The 17,831-nt window shown below is 42.0% G+C and overlaps 1 long non-coding RNA gene across 4 annotated transcripts in view; it reads right to left on the bottom strand.

Moving 5' to 3' along the window:
- LOC146762617 (uncharacterized) overlaps window positions 1-17,831 on the bottom strand; it is a 66,443-nt gene that overhangs the window by 21,104 nt on the left and 27,508 nt on the right. The window lies entirely within an intron of this gene.

Raw genomic sequence — 17,831 nt, 5'->3', positions numbered from 1 at the left:
TAGCTTACATATCAAAGAAAAACTTTCTGCTTTAAGCCTAACATCAGAAGCTCATTGTTGCTTTTTTTTTCTATCCTGCACTGGAATTTTTTTATTATGTTTTCTGGAAAATGGCATGTAGCTATTTTGATAACATTTTAACTATTTTGAAAATGTTGTCTGTAACCTGGAACATTGGTTTTTGAAAGCCCCAAACAATGGCAATAACATATAAATTTTTTTGTGTGTGGTTTATTTTTTTCTGCTATGTACCATTTCTCTTCTCAGAGGTGAGCAACATAGGTCCTGAATCAAGTAGCAGCATGACAGAAGTGAGGGAAGCAAGACAGCTCTCCAGTTGTGGTCTCAGCACAGCAGTTCTTGCCACAGAGCATGAAACACACCAGAAACAAGCATCCTGCTGCTTGTACTCTCTCCCTCCCCCAGTCCCAGTCACAAAGTGGCCTGGCTCTGTGCAGAGTTGGAGGCTGCTTTGATTTCTGTTGATTGACATTGGCCCGCAGGGCTGGCCAAGCATGCAGGGGGTCATGGGCGCACTTTCTTTCTGGGCTCTGTGTCAGCATTTCTCATAAGGCAGGATGTGCCAGCAGAGGTAGAAGGCTGCTATTTTACTGGTGCTGTGAAACTCACCAACCTCTAGCAAAGACAGGCCTCCTTGACATGCAGGCAAATGTGCATGTGGCCATTCCAGATGAAAAGTCTCAGCTTTCCCCTGGAAATTGACTTGCATATATGGCTTTTCCTGTTTTTGTGAGTTTGAAAGCAACTCTGTGCTGTCTAGCCAGACATGGACAGGTTCACATGATATTGTTTGAAAACAACAGAGCTCAGCCCTGCTTTGCAGAACCCTGTGATACACTAAAGCAAAAGATGCAAAGTAAAGGCTACAAGCTTCCTAAAAAAGCAGCAGCCAGGTAATGTCTGGAGGAACAGGAGGTAGGAGGAAGGCATCACCAGTTTCTCTGCCCATGATTTACAGCACCTTTGACTGCTACATGTAAGAAGCATCAGTTAGTTATTTATTCCAGATGGTCTTGCTGATGGAGGGAGTCTCTCGACTGCCATGGGGCAGGATTTACAGCCAAAGCAGTTCAGTTTTGACAGGTGCAGGTAAATCCAAGATTGGAGGAGCCAGCCTCTCTGCTGAATGACCTCTCCCCAGGTCCCTACTATGGATCTTCCGCTGCTCACATACCCTTGGGAGTACTCCATGCCATTGCAAACTCACTCTTTCCCCCCCTCCTGCAGCACAGTAGATTACAGCGGATGGTTTCCCTCTAACTCAGGCATGTGTGAATCACAGAGCCAAACATGCACTACCAGACAGAGGGAAAATATATTAAATTATATCCTTCTCATAATGTGTCATGGTTACGTTGAGAATGACATACTGTACAGCAGTCAAGCCCACGCTCATTTTAAGTATGTTAAACTGCACCACTTCATGGAGTTTATGGCATACTCAGAGTGTCTACACAGAGGAGATTTCTATGGCTAGCAACAATTTTTTTACCTGCTTGTCAGGCATAGACTTTACTATGCCCAATGAATCAGTGTTGTTTCCACTGAGAAGAAAGAAGGAAGCCTGAATAGCAGTTGGACCAACAGCATTTCCAACAAGCTCAAGAAATTAGCACTTAAGACTTTCCTTATAAAATTCTTTCTTCCCTCTTATATCTCCTTAACCTATTTTTGTATTTCACTCCTGGATATTAAAAACATACTGTGAGCATACTCTCTGTGACATGAGAACATCTCAGGAAGCTTTAGGACAGCAATATTCCACTTTTCAGATTGTTCTCAATGGGTTTTTCTGGGCACTGAATAAGAAGTTTTCTTGTAAATAAAACATTTTGGATGCAAACATCCTTTGCATTCAAAGGGAGAAAGCAGTTGTCAGTACCTATAGAAATGTGAAATAGTACCAATCCTTAGAGCTTTCATAATCTCCAGAAGTGAAGCTGGAATATGGGGATGGATGTCAGAACTAAGAGGAAATATAAGGAAATGAGAAGGCATATTTGACGCAGAGAGAGCTGGTGTTTTCTCACTGCAGTTCCCATCATGCATGCATGCTGGGAGTTGTAGCAAAAAGCATTATCATTTCTTCCCACATTTGTCCTACAGCAGTCTGTGTCCTGGATTGCAGTGTCTGCCTGGTGATGGAAAAACCAATACAGCTGCACTTTCACTCTGAAATGCATCAAGAGGAAAGACGCAGCACAAGGTAACTAAAGTTAAATGCCTGTCAAGTAAGTGGTAAGTCATGAAATGATGCCAGCTGACAGTTAGCTACATCTGGTCTGAAGGACCCACAGCTGGGACATGGACAGAATGCAGGTACTGAAATGCTAGATTATCATCTCATCAGCAAAGCAGAGCTAAACTGCATTTTCAGAGGGGCTGCCTTGTATGATGCATTCATGAGATTATACGATCTGACAAGCTAGCAAGGGTTTACCCCTCCTCTACTGGTGGATACTTTCTTCCTGCTTCTCAGCAGACAGCATTGATTCGCTGAGCTCAGAATAACCCTGTGGATGAGAGCTGTTGTGCTCTCATACACTGCATCTGTCTGAGGCATTTCTGTTCCCAATGGCACTTTGGGAGAGAAAATCCTTCTAACTCAAACTAGAGTCCAGTATGGATGGAGAGGTCCTGGGCTGGAAAGGGGGAAAAGGAGGAACAGAGAAAATAGCAAGAAGATCTGTAGAATTAAACCATCAACATACAGAAACTGCCACATTATATAGTGAAGCTAATCCAAAGTGTTGCAGAGTACAGCATTATGGGTTGATGAGTTGGTAGTTGGACTAGATGATCTTAGCAGTCTTTTCCAATCTTAATGATTCTATGACTCTATGAGTATTTTAAGATCAACAACAGTATCAGCAGTGCTGAGTTGGCACATTAAATAAGTAACACACAAATGGATCTTCACAGCAGATGAGAGGGTGGGGTACAGTGAGGGGAAAACCCTCTTTCCACCTTAACAAATACCATGGGTAAGTGTGTCTCAGAAAAGTTGGGATAACCCTCTTCTGTAGATAAAGCTCCATCTGTTACCAACTTCAGATCACTAAAGACCACCTGGAAAGAAGAGCACCAGTGAAGAAAAGGAAGAAGACTACTTGAATTAGCAATGACGATTAGGCAAAAATGCAGCACGGGGAAACTCGCACATGTATGAATACGTAGAAAAAGGAAGATGAATTCTGATCAAGCAAATACGAACATTTCAGCGAGAGTAATTCACATTGAAAGAAAAAGATCAAAGAAAAACAGTGAAATTAGTCAGCTGAATTTTAATATGTTACTGAGTGAAGACGAAGGGAACTCTTACAGATGACAGTAGAAACACTTTCTAGAGATCAAAGTTTAGCTAGAGATAAAAGACAGAACAACAGACTAACGTTTTGTACTTTTCCCCCACCCTGATAACACTTCCTGTACATTATTTATGAAGATACCAGTAGGCCTGTTTTACTGGAAAGAATAAGTTAGATGCATCTTTGATGGAGCTTCTTAAATTTCAGAAAGTGTTCCATCTACAGTGGTCTTTGCTAACTTTGCTATCAATTTCAATGGCATCAGAATTGGGCACATGGTAAATTTAACAGCGAAAATAAACCAGACACTTTAAGTTCCTTATGGTGTGTCCCAAATAGCTTATAAAACACAAACGCTTCCTCAATCATTAGGGATAAACAGGTCCCCTGGCATTCTAAATAGGATGCAAAGTGTGGATCAAAATGGGTAATAAATTGAATTAATGTGGCAAAGATATAGGCTGATGTCAAACTGATGTTAAGGGACTGACTTATATTGAACTTCTCCTTGGAGACAACAACACAGAGAAATGGTTAGTGCTTCATTTCTAACACAGCTACCAAGCAGTCTGTTGCCATGCTACTGTATCTAAGTGGTATCTAACTGGTGCATGTAAAGGAAAATCCTGGTTCCCTCAATGCTAGTGCTCTGTTTGGATACCAGCAGGAGACTCGCATATGTCAGGTGGGAGATTTTTCTTCCTCCAGCTGTTATGTGGACCATAGTAAGCTCAGGAAATGCCTTGCAGCAGTACCTTTACCTCTCCATGGCACATTCCTGTGATGACTGCTTCACCCTGTGCACTTGCACTGTGGGAGAGGGGGTGGAACTGAGCCATGCGCTAGATGATGTCTTTCACATCCCTCTGTGCTTGAACTCTCATTTTCTGTAGAAGAATTGAATACATTTAGTGTATAATGTGCCTTTTGGGTAACAAAATGGAGAGCGGGATTTGCCAGATAAAGGTTTACAATAACAAATTTAAAGAATGCTGGGAAATAATTTGTAAGGGAAGATGGGAGGCAGTAAACTGCTAAAAAATGCAAAAAAAACCCCACCAAAACACCAAAAAAAAACCAAAAAACCCCCCAAAAAACAACAAAGCAAACAAACAAACAAACAAAAAAACCATCATGGAAAGAATCCAGAGAGGTAGAAAAGAAATAAATAGTATCATGAATGAAAGTTAAGAAAATATTCCTGTTGAGTTACAGGAAATGAATGGCTCTGGGCAGCCTGGTCTAGTAATTGGTGCACCTGCACACAGCAGGGGCGTTGAAACTAGACGATCGGTATGGTCCTTTTCAACCCAGGACATTCTATGATTCTATGAATTGAAATGGTCAACAGAACCCCCTTCATCTGGCATAAGGTCTTCATTCTTTGCAATTCCTAAAGAAGGGACAGTATTGCTTGAGTCCCAGTGTTACAGAGATGCAAGGTCATGAACCTATCTCCTGGCACAATCAGAATCAGTCCAGTGTTCATCACAGTCTTTCAAATCTAGAACTTTTGAAACACACACTGTCCTTACAATCTTTTTCTTTCTCAAGCAAATATCCTTTTATTTATTTGTTTGTTTGTTTGCTTATTTTGTTTCTAGTGGCTCTAGTGGCTACTCTTCACACTGAAGCAATTATGAAAAGCACAGAGGATACTGAGCAACTCAGTTTGGGCTGCACTTTCAGATGCAGACATACTCTTAATCCCTCAGTGTTTTGGGAACAGCTGTTTGGCTGGCTGCAACACAGATTGCAACACAAGAACTTGACTGAAAATGACAGTGCTGCTTTTCTATGGATTTCATAAGCAGTGCTTGGAAACATTTTATCATCAGCCCCTGTTTGATGTTCCATGGGTCAGCTTTGGTTCATCCTGAGCACTGTCAATGCCAAATCTCCTCTGGAGTTTCTCCAAAGTTAACTGTCTAGTGCATACATTGAGAAAGAAAACACAGCAGAAAGGAAAATTAGGCTTGGCGTGGTTCCTTATCCAAGATGCTACCAAATACAATCCCCTCTCTGCTATGAGCTGGCCAGTACTTACTCTCAGAGGGAGATATGGTCTCCAGGAAGGGTGAGAAGAGCTGCGACCCAAGCACAGCGGAAGTTGTGACAGAGATGCTGCTGCTTCTGTGCCTGAAGACAGCATGTCAGTAGGAGAGCTCGAATTTAACCATTCTAGGTGCTTTCACAGTCAGTGACCTCATGAAATGCTATCAACTGTGTATGACAGCTGCTCCTGTCTCTTCTCACCTCTTCAGTAACAGAAAGCCTTAAAGTGACAAGCTGCCTAGGCAGAAGATCCAGAGAAGAGCTCTTTCCAGGTATTCAGAAAAGTCTGATGCAGTCCTATTTAGGCTGGTAACAATGGATATGGAGAAGGCTGGGGAACTCAACAAACTTTTGCCTCAGTCTTCAGAGGCATGTGCTCTTCATACAGCCCTCAAGCTGATGGGTCAGAAGGTGGGGGCTGGAGGAGCATAAGCTCCTCCCACTAAAAGCAAAGATGAGGTTTGCAACCACCTGAGGAAGCATAACATTCATAAGCTTATGGGTCTTGGTGAGATGCATCCCAGAATCCTCTGGAAATTGCATGACATATTCACCAAGCCACTCTCAATGGCACCTGAAAAGTCATGGTGTTCAGGTCAAGTCCCTGGTGACTGGAATAAAGGAAATGACACATCCATTTTCATGAAGGGTAGGAAGGATGACCCAGGGAACTATTGACTTGTTCGTCTCAGCTCTGTGCAGGGGAAGATCATGGAATACATCCTCCTGAAAAGTATGCTAAGTCATGTTGAAGAGAGGGAGGTGATATGCCATAACCAAGTCAGGTCCTGCCTGACCAACTAGCTGGCCCTCTATGACAGTGTAACTACATCAGTGGATGAAGCACAAGCTGCTGATGTCATTTATTTGGATTTCAGTAAGAACTTTGACACAGTTTTCCACAAATCCTTCTCTTTGAATTGGAAATATATGGATGTGATTTGATGGGTGGACAGTTCAGTGAATGGGAAAATGGTTGCAAGATTGTACACAGAGAGAGGTGGCCAATGGATCAATGTCTGGATAGAGATCAGTGACAAGTGATGTCCCTAGGGGTCTGTACTGGGACTGATGCTCTTCAATATCAACGACATATCAACGACATTGACAAGGAGGATAGAATGCATGCTCAGCAAGTTTGACATAGACAAGTGCACATTTCAACTGGCATAGAGCATTCTAAGGAAGGTCTGGAGGATAAATTCATCATGCTCTTGCCAATCTGAAGTAGCTAACAAGGGTACATATCCAGCCAGGAGAACTGCAAAAAAGACCTTCACCCTACAGTAGGCTGAGGACAGCTGACATAGATTGATTTAAGTGATATGGCATTAGAAGCTCTTCTGAATGACTACAAGCTATTATGTGGCCTCATACTTAAGCACCTACAAAATGCATATTATTTAATTGACAGACATTATAGCCTCTTTACAGCCATTAATTTTGCTCATATTGTGGCAATCTGAATACATACTTGTCATTATGGCACTATTAGTGCATATACATCTACAAGAAAAGGACAGAGAAGCTATCATTTGTGGCATAGAAATGTCATCTCAAATCTTAACTGTGTACAATTTGTACTGCAGAAATGCAAGTCACCTTAATTCTTAGCATGAATGACTCCAGGGATGCATATTCCTAGCATTATGTTAATAGCAATTCTTACCACTTCCAGAAATGCACTGGTCCCATGGTACTGAATATATCAAGGCAATGGCTGCAGTCTGCTGCTATACTTCCCCCAATTTTCTGTAATCTTTCTAGCTGGGTTCCTGTGTCAACCATAAAAGTAGAGGACATCAGAAGAAGTACTGCTACTATTATATTATGACCTACTGAAGAGAGGAAAGCACAGCTATATTTAAATCAATGTACCATACAGAGTGTTCTGAGTTGGCAAATAAGTCCTTATACATTTACCTGTCATAAGGTTGCCATATATTAATGCGGTAATGGTGATACATTTCAGCAATTTTTTCTTCCTTTGCTGATCACATATTCCCAATTCCTTTTTAGCCTGACTCTCTTTAGATTGCAAATTCTAATTTGCAAGCTTAAAATACAAATTCTGTTTGTGAAGATAAGATTTCGTAAATATCACATCTCCCCTGGAAGAGGAGGAAATTATTTTACATTCTCTTAAACAAATTATTTAGATAATATCAAGTCTGCTCCAGGTTAAAATTTTGGAGATGTAAATACATTTTAATATGCCAGCCTTGTAGCAAGTATATGATAAACATCCGTGCTATTTTAGGCATTTTAGAAGTTGTTACATTTCAGCAATACTATAGCAGGCCTACTGCAGCTAGAAAAGCCATACTGCATTGTAGGAAGGAAAATGCAAAAAATAAAATCAACACCTTAAAACAGATATCCAGGCTTCATGAGTCTTGAAGGGCACTGAGGGAGTTCCCACCCTCTCCCAGCTTTGTTCAGCTCAGAGGACCAGCTGCAACACAGCCTGCCCTTACAGTGGGTGAAAACAGTTGCAAGTATTGCTCTGGTGACATAAGGCTAATGGGGACAGGATGAGAAAGATTTAGAGCTAGAAGACACAAAAGCTACAGTTAAAGGACTAGGTTATTTTCTAGAAGATAGCAGGAACTTCATTTTCACATGCTGACTCAAACCTTGAAGAGAAGTTAGTAAAAAGGCTGGGGCTACAGATTCATACTCACTAGGCTTCCACTGAGCTCCATAGGAACTGGGAACAAAGAACACTTGTTTCTTATGCTCACCACTGTGAGACACAGGGGATCCTGCCTGCTCTGTCCTGGTACCACAGCAGCAGGGAGAAGCCAGCTGTGCCTCCTATAAGAGCATGACCTGCCATAGTATGAAGCAGTGAGTGACTCTGCTGAGCTTTCAGCGCTGTTGGAGCAAGAAACCAAACTGCCTGGCTCTTTCAGCACTGGGATATCTCCAGTCAGCTGGTTGGCAGAGTCTTGAATTGCTGAGAGCCAAAGGCTTTGAACTACATCCACTGGTGAATTCCAGGCTAAATGTTGTTGTGAGTACCAATATCTCCCTGTTACTATTGAGCCCTAAATTCAGTAGGAACTTCCACCCAGAAGGTCCTTGCTTTATCTGGCAAGGTACAGTTGAGATCCAGGCAGCCTTGCAAATGTGAGTATGCTGAGTAAGCTGGCTTTTTAGACTGGTGTATTATTGCCACAGAAGGGACCAATACCTTAGCCACTGCATCTGTCAGCAGCTGTAGGCCTGACCCCACTCCAGAGCGGGTCTGGTCTTTTTCAGCATCTTCATCACCTGGATAAAGGGATAGAGTGCATCCTTGGAAAGTTTGCTGATGATACGAAGCTGGGAGGAGTGGCTGATTTCTTTACCACAAGGGTGACAGAGCACTGGAGCAGACTGCCCAGACAGGTTGTGGAGTCTCCTTCTGTGGAGATTTTCAAAACCTGTCTGAACTCTTTCCTGTGTAAGCTACTGCAATGAACCTGCTTTAGCAGGGGGTTGGACTTGATGATCTCCAGAGATCCCTTTCAGCCACTACAATTCTGTGATGCTGGAGAGGGTGCAAAAGGTGCCAGAACACACAGTTGTGGAGAAAGAGATGGAGGCATCACAGAGCCAGCAGTGAGCTAGCATAGGTGCAGCTTCAGCCTAAAGGTGTATGATTGGGAGCCCTATCCCTTTCTTTGGGAAGAAGTCTCAGATTAAAAAACTAAGGTAGGGACATGAATAAGCACTGCCTGGAGATTGTGCTGGAGCACACCTGCCCAACATCTGTTGGAGAATGAAAAATCAAAGAGTTAAATATTCATTGAGAAAAGAAACAGTAGTTATTATCTTGGCCAAAAAGACCGGGATATATCACGACCTACATTAAAGGGATATTGATTACAGAGGCTCTTAGATTATTTCCATTCTGCGGAAGTGGGAGGAACTTTGCTCTGATGTGGCAGAAGTGCCATCTTTAAGAAATTTTTGTTGGAATCTCACTATATGTATGTGGTAAGTGTTGCTTCTAAAATAAGGAAAGTACGGGTATAAAATAATAAAACTGATCAGGGCATATTATAAAGTAATCATCTGTAAAAGGACCTTGAATGCCAAATTTAATGCAGGCTGAGTTTCTATGGTTATGCTGTGTAAACCTTGAAAACATTAGTTTATAGATTGGAAATGCTGACAAGCCATGAACTACAATGCTGTGACCAGATAATTGAATCCACATTCCCACACATCTGGAGAATCAATAACTGTTAGAAGCAAAGAGTGCTGCCTTAAAAGCCCAATGAGCACTTCATGCAAATGGCAGGGTTATTGGAGTGAAAAGCTGGCTGTGAAACATGGTTGCACCATGTGCCAGATGTCTGCGAGAGTATCATGTCTAAAAGACTTAGTGCACTAAATACATGCACGACCTACCCCTGAGCAAACACCATCATTTCTTCTTTCTTCCAGATTTAGGATTATAAATGGTCTGCTGCGCTAGCCTCAAAAATTACTAAGTTCAGGGATCTTGAGCTGAGCTAAGTGATACTGTTGGATGCTAGTATCTTGATTGGGGTGTGAACACACCAGGGTGCAACTGGGAGTGGGGAACTTATTCATAGCAGCACATGCTTCTAAGCACTGGTGTAACAAGCCTGACTAGTGACTTATTACTTACTCATGCATGAAAACGACACCTTATGCTACACAGGCTGCTGCTCAGTAATAACCTTGGGGCAGGCAGCTGTTGGGGGGAGGACCTGAGCACCTTCTCACAGTACAAACATCCACTGGGATGTGAATGCTGCTCTTAGTCCTGAGCAGGGGATGCAGGTGGGCCAAGGTGTGCCACCAGAGCAGTGCTAATACAATTAGCTGGCTCTTCGGAGTGGAAGCTATGCTCACTGTCCATAAAAAGCACACTGAAGTTGCTTTCAAATGGGTTTGGTTTTCTTTTTTCAGAGCTAAATGCTGTCTCATGCTGGTTCTAGTGGTGAGGTCAGATCAGGACACTGTGAAATGGTCTGTGTGCGTGTGAAAGAATTTTTCATACTTGTAGAGGAATAGGGAGGGAGAAGTAGGAATGAGAAAATATAACCATCAATTAAATAGCACGTGTGCTGCAGAAATCCCAAGGAAAATGTTCCGTGCCTTTTGCTCATCTTCCTGCTTACAGCTACCTTCAGTAAAATACTAAATCATGTTCACATTGGTATGGCAAAGTACGTGAGCACTGCAGACATAGGGGAGTTTCCGTTGCAGTTACTCACACAGCACATGTTCTGGAAGGATTTATTGGGCTGGGATCTAGGAGAAAATGGAGCTTTAAGGCTCTTACAGGTCATAGTCCCTTCAGGACTACCTGTTGTGTGCAGCTGGGTCATTTCTGATAGTTTAGTACTTGGACTGTGACAGCTCTCCTTGCTTGTGACAGCTCATCTGAGCTGCTCTGCTGCATTGTTTTCTGCCTCTGGGTTGCTTGTAATTGCTTTGCTTTGATTGTTTATTATTTGTTTGATGTCTGTGTCAAGAAAGTCTCTTTATTTTCTTTTCTTTTTTTTTTCTTTTTTTTTTTTTTCAGTAATACTCTCTTGCCCCATGGCTGACACATGTACAAATGAAAAATAGAAACCCACCACATTTCTGCTACTTAAAAAAAAAAACAACAAACATTTACAAATGTTCAGAAGACTTGCTCTTACCACCTCCTCTGCCCTTGCTAGGGCAAACGAATCCAGGCAAATGAGCCCTCCTGTGATAGATGAAGTGGTGGCCCTATGGCTAGCAGAGATACCTGGCTTTGTGCATAAGCCAGCAGACTACACAGGCACACAGCCCACAGTGACTCTGTAAGTATGCAGTCCAAGGGAATTCGTTCTGACAGCTGGCCACATGGGCAGGGCAGGCTGTGCCTGCAGCAGCAGAATTTGGGAGTGCCAGGCCAGCTGCTGTTTGTCTCTGCCTGCAGCACAGCCATGCAGGCCCAGCCTGCTGAGGGGGCTACTGTGAGAATGCAAAGGCCAGGGTGCCTGCGGATAATACCAGCAGCAGTGCTTCTGACCCCATCCCTCTTCTCTGCATCAAGAGATCCTGCACGGCTTCATCATGCTGCTTCTCCTCTCCCTGTGGCCCTGGGAGTCGCACCCTACTGTAACTTTGGTTTTCTTCCCAGTGGAACCCTGCAGCCTAAAGACAACATATTTCTCTCTGGGAGTCATGCTTTCTCCATCACAGTTTTCACTCAGATCTGGAGACTTTGAATTTTGTAGCACCCGTAGGCCTTGCATGGCAGTGGGAAGATGATCAAGCTTATCCTCTCCTTCCGGAGTAATCAAAGGTAACTCTCGAGACATTCAAGAACCATGTGGAGGTGGCACTGAGGGGCATGGTGGGGATGGGCTGGTGGTTGGACTAGATGGTCTTAGTGGTCTTTTCCAAGCTTAATGATTCTACTCTATGATTCTACTCTATGATTAGATGTTGTTTTGTCCCCAGTGTTTCAGAAGAAAAAGGTGAGCTGGAGTGGAATGGGGGATGAGGGCATGTAGTGGGTAGAAGGGTAGTAACAGAAAGGAGAAATTTTGGCATGCTGTCTTGCCAAAAGGTGTGCTACAGATGGAAAGGCACAGATGGAGCACTTCCACTGATAGTTCAAGAAATCAAACGTCTGTGGAGTAGCTCAGAGTGGCAGCAATTTCATTGTATAGCTGTATTATTACTCACTGTAGCAGCAGTTCTTAAAGAGCCAGGCTGTCAAGTCATCAGTGCTTTGGGAGCCAGCACATGTGGATTCTGTCACCCTAAAAATCTGCTGCAGTAACATCTTGCCTGGCACAATGAGCTGAGAGATTTTGTTTCAGCTCACCTTTGGATCTCTCTGGGAGCATGTATGAATCAAGTCACGCTTTTCTGAGCTTCCCAGTAGCACAGCCACAAAACAGCAAATATATGAAGGCAGATCTGCCTTCCTTTGTGCTCAGGTGCAGTGCAAGTCTGAAGAAAAGAATTTATGTTGTATGCAATACTGACATTGCCATGCAAGCAGAGAGGAAAAGAATCCAGAGAAATAGCATAAAGCATTCTGCAGGTACTGTATGCCAAGCTTTGTTACTAGAAACACTGAAATGACTGAACAGTCCCTGCAGCACCATTCCTGTAAAGACCTGTCAAGTGTTTCCCATCTAATTAGCCTTTAAATGAATCTAGCTGCAGACCTTGATATCTTCTCTGTTATGAAGAGATCTGTGGCCAGACATTCTCCTCTCTCTGTGGGAAAGTAGATCTCTCATTCCTAGACTCCTGTTTTCCGTGGGACCAACATCCAGCATGACTTTTGCAGCTGGTAGCAGGGCAGGAGAAGCTGTTACTGTGCTCTGGCTCTGACTCATGGCACCATTTTTTCCATGCCCTCTGGATACTCAAATGGATGCTTTAGAGGATGTTAATGTGGCTAGAAGTCTCCTTGAATAGCAACTGAGGAGAGAGATTCAGGTGTCCTTGCAACATCTTCTTCCCTGTCTCTCAAGAAGATCACATGGTAATTCATTTCATTGCCTTGTCTCATTCTGTTTTGTTTCTTTAGCTATGGGAGACTACAAGCTGACTTAACACTGTTAAGATAAAACAACTCAGCTCATGACACAAGTATTTCTTGTACATCTGTCTGTCTGTATTTTTCCGAGGGCAGCTGTCAACTTCACATCTAAGAAGAAAAACAGCTTTTGAAAATAACTTCTTTTTCAGATGTTGTGAGTCCCCAGCATAGCCACTTTCTTGACTTTCACATTCTGATTTTTATCCTGCTGCAGTAAGCAAATGGGAACTGGAGATGTCATTAACAGCTAATTTAGACTGGCAATTAGGCAAAACCTAATGGGCTGCTCTCAGGCTGGAAACTGGCGCTGCTTGTCATAGGCTCTAATTCTGATGCTGGCTCTGTGTCCAGGATGAATGCCTTTTCCTTATGTAAAATGAAGAATTACTATTCCTTATGAAACTACATGCTATTGGGGTTCGTTACCAAGGATTCATAAAATATTTTAGAAAGGAAAGTTAGGAAACATCATTTTGACATTCAGATGTGCCTCCAATCCTCTACTCTGATCATTTCAAAATCTGTCTAGGGTGAAAGATTTCCCATTCTTAGCAGACTCACCCTATAAATTCAGTAATAACTTCAGTCCAGAAGACACCTAGCTCAATGCAACTGATTAACAGACCAGCATAATACAGTTACAGTTTGGCTAGCTAGAGAGATTGATGAGGCAGATAAAAGGTGACAGTGGTCACAACCTTTGTCAAACAACATTTTCCATTGAGTCTGTGTATATCTGGAATCCAATACCATCATGGAACGTGCTACACTTCGATATGCAATGTCAGTGGATTTCCTTCTTATTTTTTTTCATTTTTTTCTGACATTGTCCTAACGTGCAAGAGGAAGGTTAAAAAAGCCCTATCTTCCATTAATGAGACCCTTAAAAATCCTTATGAAGAGTCTGCAAGCACAATACTATCCTCTCTCAAAGGAAAGAAAGGCTCACAGCATACATTTGCACTTAGAATCTGTATCTGCAGCTGCAGCCCCTTGATTGAATTTGTCTACTTGAGAAATTAACCTTTTGGGAAATCAAATACAATTGACCATTGCTTTCCTTCGCCATCAAGCTGGGCAGGACTCTGTTCTCTGCTTTGAGTAGGGAGGTCCAGTACATGGAGTTAAAAAGAAAACCAACCTCTCATCTCCTGTCTCTATGCAGATGCCTCAGAAAGCTCTGTTTGCAGATAGAAAGAAGATAAAATCTTCAAAGGTACTATCCACATTTCATATCATTGACACCAGCTCTGGGGAGGCAGACAGTTGTCCCTGGGCTCACTGTCAGAAATTAGTTCCGTGGAGCACTAAATAATGGTGATGATAATATAGACACTGTGTGTAATTCTCTCACTGACATTATTTGGTCATTGAGTCACCCTAATTGTTTAGCCGGTTTTCAGTGCTTTTATTATCAGGAAAAGATGTGGTAGGAGTTAAGAAAGGACCAGACTGTCACACACAAAGTTGGTAAATGACAAATCCAGTGGCTTTGCTCATGTCTGTTCTTAAAGAAGCTGGGATAAGTATTAAAGCCTGGCTGGCAAGAACTGTTAATGACAGGGCTCAAACCTAATGTATCCTTGCAGGAAACTGAAGAAAAATCCAAAAACTTGAAATTAATATCCCCTTTCAAAATTGTAGTTTTCTTCCTGGGGTTCCCTACTAGTCACTGTCTTAAAATCATAGGGCCATAAAGGTTGGAATCTCTAAGATCACCAAGTCCAGGTGTCAGCCCATGTCCACTGCCCACATCCCTCAGTGCAACATCTCCATGTTTCTTGAACACCTCCAGGGATAATGACTGCACCACCTCCCTGGGCAGCCTGTGCCACTGCCTCACCGCTCTTTCTGAGAAGAAATTCTTCCTAATATCCAACCTGAACCTTCCCTGGCACAACTTAGGCAATTACCTCTCTTCCTTTTGCTGTTACCTGGGAGAAGAGGCCAATCCCCACCTCACCACAACCTCCTTTCTGGTGGTTGTAGGAAGCAATAACATCTCCTCTGAGCCTCTTCTCCAGGCTAAATAATCTCAGTTCCCTCCGTTGCTCTCCACAACACTTGTTCTCTGCATCCTTCATAGCCCTTCACTGTCCTCCTCTGGACATACTCTAGAGCCTCATTGTCTTTCTTGTAGTGAGGGGCTTAAAACTGAACAGAGTACCCAAAATGCAGCCTCACCAGTGCCAAGTTCAGGGGAACAATCACCTCCCCAGTCCTGCTGACTGTGCTTTTACTGATACAAGTCAGGATGCCATTGGCCATCTTGGCCACCTGGGCACACTGCTGGCTCAGCAGCTGGGTCATTAGAGCTGTCATTTGCAGTATGGAAGTGGGGAAATTGTGGCAATGAAAAAGTTCACAGGGTTCAAAGCAACAGGAGTTGTTAAGGGTAATGATGAATGTCTGGTGCAACACCAACCATCAGATTCACCATGGGACACCGGCACCAAGACTGTGACTTAGTCCCATTCTTCTCATATTTAATGAGAAGTGGAAATAATGCCAAAGTAATCTATATGAGTGCAACATTGGTATGAGGCACTGCCTGACACATTATCAACTTCTACTTCACATCTCAGTTCAAAGGTGTGATGCAATAGATAATGCCTTTCTCACAAGATTTTACTCATGATACTTGGTCTGAACCATAGAGCACAGTTCTCTGGAATAGGAAATAAATAGTAGGTTTTTTTTCTAGCATAGTGTGCAGGGCTTGGGGCCTTGTTTTCATTTGCTGATATTCTAATGCATTTTTTTTTTTAATGCCACTGGTGAAATATTTAATATGTAATGCCTTAGAAGAGAATTACTTGTTTTGGCTAATTACATAGTCCTGTGATCACTGGTCTGCGACATTTAAAATTCTCTCTTTCAAATTCTTCCTTCTACAGTGGCTTAATGCAGCTGAGTAGATACGTGGCAGATATTTATATGAAGCATGAAAGTGAATAAAATAGGAGAAGCCAGATAAATTAGGAGTCTAGGGATGTTTGCATCAGCTCTTCAAGAGTGTTCTGCAATTTGAGGAGTTTACTGTCTGCCAGTTTATTTTTAGTTTGTCTCTCCCACACTCTTCATGCTTAACCGTGATTAGCCTTTACTGTGGTGAGGCTTATAAGCATGTTACGTGAAGATTTACATCAGACAGTGCATCCTCCACATACATCAAAGATACCGCTCTTCCACTTTTGGCAAGAAAAAGCATTTTAGACAACAAAGAAATATTTAAGATCTGTTTAAAACTGAATTTGACTGTAAGTAGCATTGAGTTTCTGCTCTTTTAAGGATGGGACTACAAATTCAAAAGTATATCTATTGTTGTCTTCCTAAAATAATTGGACTTGTAGACCAGACATTTTAGGAACAGACTATTAATTGTATTGCTTTAGGCTCTTCTAGCAGACAAGGATGGTGAGATAAGAACATAAATATAAGAGAATCTATTTTCCAGGACAATCATCCCAAATCCGATTTATAAGCTGTTAAACATATGAAGTGTAGACTGAAAAATTCTAAGGAAAAATAATGGCCTAGGCCCCAAAGCTATTGGCTTTCTTTCCTTGTTGAAGCTTTAAAGAGAAGATACTTTCACGGTTGATACTCAGATTGTTGTTTACAACCCAGCAAAGCACCCACAGCATTATCATGGAGATCAAACATATCTTATAGATTTTACAGGCATTACAGATGCCACTTTTGCCCCTAGTTGTCACATCTTGTGAACTAGTGTGGGACAAAATGCTCTGGCAGTTGATGTAATCTAGCCCTTGGTTTCTAACAGTATAGTCACAGCTATTTATAAAGTACAATAGAATTTTGCCTTATATCCTTGATAGAAATGTCAAGTGCCCTGCAGTACTGTGTACTGTTCCTAGAGAAATGATCCATTAAAACCATCCATATCAGAAAGCAAGGTTTCACAACACTCCAGAAAGAAATTATATTCTCATAAAATATCAGGGAAAATTGGCTGGTTTGAAAAGGCTCTGTTGACATGCAGCAAAGTTAGCTTCTTCATTTGCTTCATCCTCCATCCTTCCTTAAGGACACCCGGTCTACAAAGAGGGATAGAGAATCTGTTTAGCTGCCTTAAACCTCTAGTTACAGGGCTGTGCCACTTGACAAAAAAATGTGTAGGTTGCACCAATGATGAAAAACCCAGGCCAATAGAGAAGTGTGAGAATGAACAAAAAGAATGTTAAAAGACACTAATCCTGCTGCTGATCATCAGGTTGCATGGGGCCAAGAAGAAGAAGGCCTATTTTGTTCCTTACAAAGACCAAAGCACCTTCAGTACCCACTATCAACACCTTTCATACAGCAAAGAAACCAACTCAATCCAAAAGACTTTATACCATTGTTTATTACACTTGTGAGGCTGCATGAATATCCACATGGATTAAAAATGTCTAAAATTCACAGCCTTTTCATAATGTTATATCATAGATTTATAATCTTCCCTAAGGAAACTAAATTAATTTTCAGTGATACTTTTTTTTTTTCTTTAAACCAAGTGAGACAAGGATAATAAATAATCCCTTCTAGTACCTCTGGAGATAATTGGCTGGAAAAATATAGGTTGATAATTGTTAACCAACTTGAGGTCACTTAGCTGAACGTTAGCACCGCTGAGGCATGCGTCTGAGTAACAAGAACATGCCCTTCAGGCAAACATTAATTAAAGGTAGAAGTTAAAAGAGAAGAAGCTGAAATCTCAACACATTGTATATTTCACAGAATTAGGAGCATCAGTGTTTCAACAGTAGAGATGAGTTTCTGACTTAGTTGGTTGTCTGTGGCTTTGCATGCGTATTCTGTAACCAAAGGATTCATCTGAAGGAAGTTTTGGGAAAGGAAGGCTAGTTAAGTCTCTCAACTTT

This window comes from Coturnix japonica, chromosome 1 (genome assembly GCF_054131305.1).
Source record: "Coturnix japonica strain WE chromosome 1, WE-NBRP24, whole genome shotgun sequence".
NCBI lineage: Eukaryota > Metazoa > Chordata > Aves > Galliformes > Phasianidae > Coturnix > Coturnix japonica.
This window is presented reverse-complemented; position numbering and strand designations above follow the sequence as displayed.